This window comes from Anolis sagrei, chromosome 4 (assembly GCF_037176765.1).
Source record: "Anolis sagrei isolate rAnoSag1 chromosome 4, rAnoSag1.mat, whole genome shotgun sequence".
Lineage (NCBI taxonomy): Eukaryota > Metazoa > Chordata > Lepidosauria > Squamata > Dactyloidae > Anolis > Anolis sagrei.
In genome coordinates, this window is record NC_090024.1 from 41,177,611 (window position 1) to 41,187,075 (window position 9,465).

At 36.8% G+C, this 9,465-nt stretch overlaps 1 long non-coding RNA gene across 1 annotated transcript in view; it reads left to right on the forward strand.

Annotated features, from left to right (window-relative positions):
* The window catches only part of LOC137096919 (uncharacterized), a 28,149-nt gene extending 18,982 nt beyond the window's left edge, over window positions 1-9,167 (forward strand). Inside the window, exon 2 of the long non-coding RNA XR_010909800.1 lies at window positions 6,899-9,167. This is a non-coding gene — a long non-coding RNA (uncharacterized lncRNA). The remainder of the gene's footprint in view (window positions 1-6,898) is intronic.
* Window positions 9,168-9,465: the final 298 nt, after the last annotated feature.

Consider the following 9,465-nt stretch of genomic DNA (forward strand, 5'->3'; position numbering starts at 1 on the left):
CGTGTAAAATGCATCAATACAAACAGAAAATTAATATGTATATATGCAATAATTGTTAAGTATGTCCATTTACAAACAAAATAATTTGTAGTGTGAATGATTCCGTTGTCACAGATATTTCTATTTTTTTTAATGTTAGATCTGGATTATATCAAGTAGGTGATTACTATGTCAGTTCAAAAGGTCAAGTTCAATCCCTTTTGTTCTGAGCCACCATTACAATAACTTTTTATAAGGGCACATGCTTCTCTACTCTGTTTCTATGTGTTTATATATGGTCATGGTTTCTTCTCTACCAGCACAGACACGTGCTTTTGTTTTAGATAGCTCACCCATCCATCATCTTCATCATCATGAATTGGAGCCCCTGGTGGTGCAATGGGTTAAACCCTTGTGCCGGCAAGACTGAAGACCGGCAGGTTCAAATCCAGGAAGAGCAGGATGAGCTCCCTTTATCAGCTTCAGCTCCCCATGCGGGGACATGAAAGAAGCCTCCCACAAGGATGGTAAAAATATAAAAACATCTGGGCGTTCCCTGGGCAATGTCTTTGCAGACAGCCAATTCTCTCACACCAGAAGCGACTTGCAGTTTCTCAAGTCACTCCTGACATGAAAAAAATAATTGTGAATACCAACAAAACAAAACAAAGCAGTGAGCATTAAAACTCAAAGCAATCAAGAGAAGTGGTACCCAACTAGAATATTATTTCTATAATTCACCAACCCATATTATTCTGTTCCACACATCACCTTTTCATGTTAGTGGAAAATATAAGATCCTCGCATTCTACATATATGTAAAGAAGGCATAATTTCAAGTAAAGCATGTGTCCTTATTGAAGATTCAAAGTTTTTTCTAAAAAATCTTTTAAGACCCTCACTTCAACTAATTTGTTAATCTAGTGCCACTTTTAAGCATTTGTCACACATATAGACCAAGAAATTGGCTCCATCTCATTCTAGCTCTGTGTTGAATTAAAAACCTCGACTGCAAAGAAGAGCATGATGTGGGGAAAGAATAAATTTAGGCCTTTCTTTAGTAATGCACATATATTTCCATACATTTCACATCCTAAGGGAGCCCACGGATGAATTCAATAAATACAGAACTATAAACTATACATCCAAGAGAGGTGATACCTCATATTCTAAATTCTTTATATAACCTTAGAATTAAAGAGATTAAAACTCAGAGAGAGACTACAGAAACGTTTCAAAAGACCTAAAGCATGCTTTGCTGGTTCCTTATTTAGCAGATAGACTAGATGGCTTAAATCTAAAGAAATTAATGAGTGGCATCTTAAAACTGGCAAAAGGCATAGTAATGTCTTGTCCAACTAATCCTATCCTAAATATCCATGGTAGAGGGAACTCATATAGGTAACCATTTACAGGAAAGCATTGTGTATTTTACCATATATATTAGGGTCAGCTAAAAGAATAGTTTAAGGGCAAATGGAAAAAAAATAAAGAGTTAGACTTTAAACATGATTAGTTGATGTCTATTAAAGTCATGTTACAGTGAAATATATAACTCAGGTGGAGAAAATTACCTGCTCCTACGATGATTGTCTTCCTGAATGTGTATTTTTTTCCATACCTTTAAAATATTTGTGATTTTGGCTGCATTCTAAGAAGACAGCCCACTGTGATAGATTTATGAGGCTTTGACAAAAACAAGGGTAGGAAAGATTATGCTGTACTTGTTTAGAAAAAACTGTGAATGGAAGGTTCTTGATTTACACTGACATATATCTAGATGATACTATAGTTTGCAAATTGCCTAGAGGAGCCATCTTTTATTAAGTGTTTGATGGACAGGAAAAAAATGTACATATCTATTCTAAAACATTCTAGGAATACCAATGCTGCATGTGCAGCTGTGATTAAAGACTTCGCTATTTTTCTTTTCATTATTACATCTCCATTGTCTTTTTTCTGATGTCTGTTCCTAGAGAAGAAATCCTGTGGTTTGAACAATATTGGAGAGCAATGTGTACTGCATGATGAACAGTAAAACTTCCATTTGGATACTTTCTTTCTTGATCAGACAGAGAGTTTATTTTGCATTCTTGCAGCAGAGGCTAACAAAGGACAGATTTAATAACCCTGGGCATAATCCCCTGGGCAAATCTCTCCTACAGGATCCATTGAAATGAATATGTGCAACTACGATGTGCACGAACATAGTAATGCTTTTCCCTAGTATGGGGCATTTGCATGATATTTTCTTTGTGGAATCTGCTTTTCCATTCCACTTGAAAGACCTTTAGTTTGCATGCTCCCTGGAGATGTCCCTAAAACTTAGACACATTACATCACATTAAAGAAGATCCTTATATCAAACTAACCTAGATATGTTACAAGATATGTGATTGAAAGCTGGTTCTTTAAATGGAAAGATGCTATTCCATATATATTCTCACCATGGTTCCGAAACAACATGGTTCTTCATATACACTTAACTGATGGACTGAGCATGTCTAGCATTAAAAGTTGTTCTTTCTTTTCTTTTTTGAAAGTAAACATTACCAACCACTTATTACTCAACCCACTTCTTCTCACTATTTGCTATGCCACTCATTTTAGGGTTCCTCTGGGGAGTGGATACTCTATAAAATGGCCTAACATTTTAATAGGCCTTTTATAGAAGTGGTACCTATTGATCTACTCACATTTGCATGTTTTCGAACTGCTAGGTTGGCAGAAGCTGGGACAAACAGTGGAAGCTCACCCTGCTCTCCAGATTCGAACCAACCAATCAGCAAGTTCAGCAGCTCAGCTTTTTAACCCACTGGGCCACCAGATAATACTATTATTTATTTATCTATTTATTTATGCCATTTGTAGTTTACCTTTCTCAGCCTTACAGTTCCTCAAGGCGACTTACAGAAATTAGCATAATTCAATGCCATACATTCAAAAAGTACAGTTAAAACAATCAACCTAATATTATATAAACCATATAAACCATAAAAACAATTAAAACATATCATCGCCAGTGTAGTCCTGTCAAAAACATTGTCCAACAGCATCGTCTAGTCATCCCGTATTCGTTCTTCATATTTCATAATTATTCTGCTGCATTTCCAAATGCTTGTTCAAAGAGCCAAGTATTTACTCTCTTTCTGAAGGTCAGGAGGGTGGGGGCCAATCTAATAGCCCTAGGGAGGGAGTTCCACAGCTGAGGGGCCACCACTGAGAAGGCCCTGTATCTCGTCCCCGTCAGTTGCCTTAATTTTACAGGGTGCCTTAATTTTGATATGTGGCTTTTCCTTGTATATGATTTATGATGGATTTGTGATTTTAAAGTGTTTACAATATTTTTAATTGTGTAATGATAATACATTGTGTGGTTTGTATTTTTGTATATGAACACATGTTGTGAACCGGATCTGAGTCCCTCTTGGAGGTGAGAAGATCAGTATAGAAAACTTTTAAATAAATAAAAAAATACATTCAGAAAGCCAGCATGATGTAGCAACTTGAATGTTTCACTGCAACTCTGAAGAGCAAGGTTCTCTGCTCAGCCATGGAAACTTATGGGGTGATTTTGGGCAGTCACACTCTTTCAGACTCACGAACCCCCCCCCCCCCCAAACAAATTTTCCTAATAAAATGTCAGAATTGACTCAAAACCATTATTCTACTAAAATCCATATATAGATACTGGATTTTGTATTTGGATATGGATACTAACTCTAGTGCATCATGCTATAGATGTCATTGATATAAAAGAACAAGAACAAAACAAAAACCCCACTACCATGATGAAGAATGGATAAGGTTTAGAGATAGCAACAACCAGTAGCATAAGTTTTACAGCAAGCCAACAAGCAATTCATCTAAACTCAATAATGCACATTCTCCACATTGAATCCTCCTCTCTGAAAACAGTTCAAACTGTCTTCCCCAGCAGGAATATGTGTGGGTGATTTTGTTTTTGCTCCAGTTCAAATGTTACTACTGCTTAAATGGGGAAGGCGGCTGGGGGGGGGGGGGGGGGAGAGAGAAAGGATTCTTGCTTGGATGCAATTCAAGAGACACCTGATACAAGCACACAGAAGTGCAGGCATGCAGAAAAGGAAAAAGCAATCACAGTCAAACCAACTAATAATTAATTCCCAAACCCAAATGAAAGTCATCAAGTACTATCAGTGTGCAAGTTCAGCAGATATCTTATGAGTGTGTGGCTTCAGACATCCAGAATCCTCAATGGGTCTTAGTGGACCCCAAAATACCCCCCCTTCCAAAACAATATTGAGAAAAAATCAATCCCAGAAACAATTTCTGGTCCACTTCTATTTAAAAACAACATTTGGATCTTTGCAAGGATTTGGGTGGGGGGTGGGGGTGGGGGGGCATTAAGCAATAGTAATGCTTAAATGGGAGTAAAAACAAAATCAACCATACCATCCTCTTTAATTGTCCCATTTTAGCAGCAACAGTTCAGATTGATAATCTGTCCTCTCACTTTTCCAGATGATTTTAAAATATCCCAGTAACTGTCTTTTTCATCCACCTTTCCATTGTGATCCTCAGGTCACTTCAGTTGCTGTAAATTGTTCAAAGTGCAAGTGTAGTTTTAATTCAGTTTATTCAGCAAGGAAGACATGACAGGAGGAAGCAGAACTTTGCTCTTCCCATCAGGCACAAGCAAAAGCAAAATACTGTAGTCTCTCCTAGCTTGCATGTTTTCTTCCTCATTAATAGTTTGTTTTTTGCCACATGTTTTCATCTGTTGGATGGCATCTGTTGAGTCTAGCTGTTTTGAGAGGTTGGACAATATTTGCTGTTTATTGACCTGAATTGTTTGTTGATATCCTGGAAACGTCATGCTAATGGTTGCTACTTATCTCTAAGAGCCACAGACCTGCAAACAAGTAAATGTGCTCAGTTTGTAAGCCATTATGTACAAACATACAATTCACTGCCATTTTTCAAGGGGGATACGTTTTCTGGATAATTTGGGAGCTGACCAAATGGTTGTGAGGAGTCCAAGAGAAGTGGTTTCTCCACTACTGCATTAGATTGTAATAATCAGAATACCGAGCTCTGAGATAGCCAGCCAGCCATCAGCAAGCATTTGGAGAAGGATAAAGGGCTCTCAGATACAGAGGTTGTGGGTGGGATCGGGGGGGGGGGGAAGAGGGGTGATTGTGTGTTTAAAAATTAATTCTTAATTGCATTTCTTATATTTTAATTGTATTTTAACCTAACCCACACAGTACTATTTAATTGTGAGGGTTACTTTTTTTGGTATTTGCTTTGTTTTAAATGTGGACCAAAGTGTGTGGTTGTTAGCTGCCTTGAGTCCCCATGGGGGAAAAATGGGGTATAAATCAAGTAAATAAATAAATAAAATCAGGCAAAGTAAGATAGCCACCTTTGATGGCGGATGATGGGAGGTGACAAGGTACTGGAGGACACCTTGTCATCTTGACCTGCACTACAATCGATTTCTGATGTATTTTTCCCTATAGTGAAATTGCAGAGATTAAGAATTACCGAACTGTGCAATCTAGTGGAATATTTTCGGCACCCCATTTTTTGCAGAACAATTAGGGGGTAGCAGAAGAGGGCAAGGAATGGTCAGGAGTGGAGAGTGTTTGGGCTGTGAAAAAAAACCAAGGCACACATACTTTTATTGGAGTCTTAATATTAGGGTGAGCTTAAGGCTGCATTTGGCTTTTGGGTGTCACTTTTGTCACCTCTAACCCCCTTCCAATTCTGAAATTGTGTCAACAATGGTACCCACAAAGTTTCTCGTCTCTGATATGTATGCTGGGAGGAGATGGAAAGTTTGTGAAATTGAGAGTATCATTGTGTGTTTCAACTGTATATTATCATCTTTTGGTTCCTACTAGTTATGAAGTAGAAAATATACTTTTGGTGTGATCAACAAAGATCGAGATCAGGTGCCGGGTTTTCTAGATGGCAGCTCAAGTTATTCCTGAATATAAATAAGGAAGATAGATCCTGGGTTGAGGTATGGTAATCATTTGGCATGCAAGCCACATGCAGCCTGGGGAGGTGCGAATTATTGTTGGGCTTGAGACTCCAATACCCCTCAACAACACCCCACCAAAAATAAAACAGAGATCAAACACACAATTTTGACAGAGGAGGAAGCAGACTCATCATTCAACTATGGCATAAACAATAAACAGAACTACAACTACCACATAGGTATTGTTCTCTTCTGTACATCTGTCTGCCTTCAATATATTTCAGCCAATGTAATGAAATTATATTTTCTGCCATCCTAAATTAAAATGAGGCTGATTGTTCTTTTTGGAATACTTAACAGCATTATTTAAGTACAAGAAAATTAAATACACATCTTATTCTAGTGAATAGGATTTTCCTTCTTTTTCTTAACAACCCCTTAATATGATTGCAAGTCAATATGGTGCAGTGATTAAGTATTGGATGAGGACTTTGTAGAACAGGATTTGAATCTCCACTCAGTCATGGAAACCCACCTTGGGCTAGTCACATTCTCAGCCTGATCGTTCATCTTAGGATCACCATACGTCAGAAATGACTTCACAGCATACAGCAACAAAATATGTGTGAGATTTTAGTCTAATCAGGGTGGGGTAGGGGTAATCATATGGGTCACCTACAGTGTGGTTTAAAGACAATTATTTGATTAATGAAACCAAAAGGAACAAGTAATAAGAATGGTAATATTTTGTTTCTTCTTGTCACACCACTGAAATGCAGAGATCTGTGACATTGTTATTGTGCAGTATGTTTAGAGAAAGGGGAAACGGGACACCCTCTCTTCTTTCCCTACCAAAATGACATATGAAGATTGCTTCTGCTACTTGTCCTGTGACTTGTGCCTTGGTGTGTGACTGCACTGTGCATTTTTATTTTTATTTCTTGACAGGTATGAGTAACGCATGGAGAGTGGCTGGAAGAAAAATGTACACAGATCAACTATGGGGAACTCTTCTTGGAAGTGGCTTGGGAAACAAAGGCATCTCAGGAACAACTACAGCAACTTAATGTTTGTTTTATATATATTACAGTCATAAGATGAAATACTAATTAAAATGCCTTTAAACAAAATATGTGAGGCACCAGCACAATTTGGCAGAGAAGACCTTATACCACTCCAACTCCCATGATTTCATAGTATGAAGCCATTTGATTTTCATTTCATAGCATGAAGCCATGACAGTTAAAGTGGTGTCAAACAGCATTAATTCTACAGTGTAGATACATCCTTAAGTTTAATTGGGATCAAGATCTCACACTGCTATCTGTAGGTTTGCTCTATGTTTTATTAAGTCTGAATCCTACCCAAAATGCAGGAGTATGAGAGATTTATTTTGTAAACAAATAATAGCTCTGTCACTAGACGATAGACTACATCTTCTTTGCTTGTATAATGGGCAGATCCTGGACAAGTTGTTAGTTGGGGTTAGGGATTATGTGAGTTCTAGTTGACAATGACATTCATCTCATTTTAGGAGAACATGAAAGAATGTCTCTGCCATTTTTTTCTGATGGCTGTACTGTAAAATCTAATTTCTGTCTTCTTTAAGAAAACCCTTTGCTCACATTTAGTCATATTATTGTAGGACAATAATTAGGAAGATAAATTAATTAGTAATATGGTAATTTATCAAGACTATGCAAAAAGCAGAACAAGTGAGACAATAAGGCATCTTTTCTAGAAATCACATGTTTTATAGATATTTGAAATGGTGGGAGGAAAGTTGCATGTTATTCTGGTCTCCTTTTAGTATCCGAGTATTCAAACAATAATAAATTTGTTTTGAAGAGATGATATTACATCCACAGGCTAATGTTAGAGTAATGGGATGGAGTGTTCTTTAAAGTAAGAAATAGAAAAGTTCAGCAAGACAGTGTTAATTGGGATGAAAAATGTCTGTCTTTGTTGGACTGTATCAGGTTACCTCTTTCTACCTCATGCTTATAATTAATGTAGCAAAGAAAAAGAGGAAAGGCAAGGGAGGAAAGGAATGGAAAGAAGGAACTGAAAATGAAATGTAAGATTGGCCAGCTCCTGTCTGAAAGCTCAGCTGCTGCTGAGACAGATAAACCAATATACTGATTTGATAGCAGGAAGTTTTAAGACATTTTGAGAGCAGATTGTGCGTGTGTAAGGAAAAGTTCAAGAAGTTTGTGAGGGCTTATTAATTAATTACTGTCAAAAGAAAAAGAACTTCTCCCCCCCTACAAGAAATTAAGCTAAATTTCAGATTGTAAACACAATGAAAACAATGAAACAGAATAAACTGAAATAAAGAATAAGTACAACCCAACAAATCTGAATTAAACTATGGTCAGTAAGCCCAAAAAATTAAGAGTGGTAAGATATAGGATCAAGTTTGGAAAAGAAGGATTCACCTTTTTTTGTCTTGATGATGGACCTCAACATTAAATAAAAAAGCTGTAAGGGAAAAGTATCTATAGACAGGTCATTATAATTCCATTAATACTTACAGAAGATGAAACAAGAAGAGATTTCAGCAACTTTTCTATTTGAAGATATGATATGTGGAATTATGTTGATAGGTTTGAAAGGAATTAAAACGTTATATTCTCCTTTCTTTATATTGTCCTCCCTATCCCCCAATATTTTCAGAGTTCTTAGACCTTTAAGAGTCCCCATGGGGAGATAAGGCAGGATATTAATAAAGTTCTATTATTGTTGTTATTAAGTAATATTCCAAACAAATGTATAATTATTTCCTGTGAACTTTCCATAGTTAGTAAAAGTAGTCCTTTCTTCTAGCCTACAACCTCATTTATGCTCCTTCCACCCAACCCGCCAAAGATCAGTTCTAGTAAAAAACAATAATAAAGTTTTACTGCTCCTAGAGGTTTTGGTAGTAGTAGCTTTGCAGTTGCCAGGACCTCCTCCAACCCCTGCCCTCAGTTCCTAAGAGAAAGCATAAAGCAAAACTAGAAGTGACTGTTCATCTCTGCTTTTCTTGGATTACTATATTCAAGTTGTGCAGCCCTTATTCTGAAATCCGAAATACCCCAAAATGGCAGAGATAGTAGAGATTTGTTCAATGTACACAAACGTTGTTTCACAAAAACATTGTAAAATGTTGTGTGAACTTCAAGTTATGTGTATAAGGTGCATATGAAACATAAATAAATGTTGTATTTAGACTTGGCTTCCCTTCTCCAAGACATCTCAATATGTATGTATATGCAAATACAGGCATTCCAAAATTGAAAACATTTCTAATCCCAGATATTTCAAATTAGGAGCACTCAACTGGGGTGCCAGTCTATCTGTCTGTCTGTCTGCCTATCTATCTATCTATCTATCTATCTATCTATCTATCTATCTATCTATCTATCTATCTATCTATCTATCTATCATCTATTTCAACATTTATTTATTTATCGTGTCATCAGCAACCATTGTATTACAATTCTAACAGAGCAAAACAAATACAGAGATTAAAA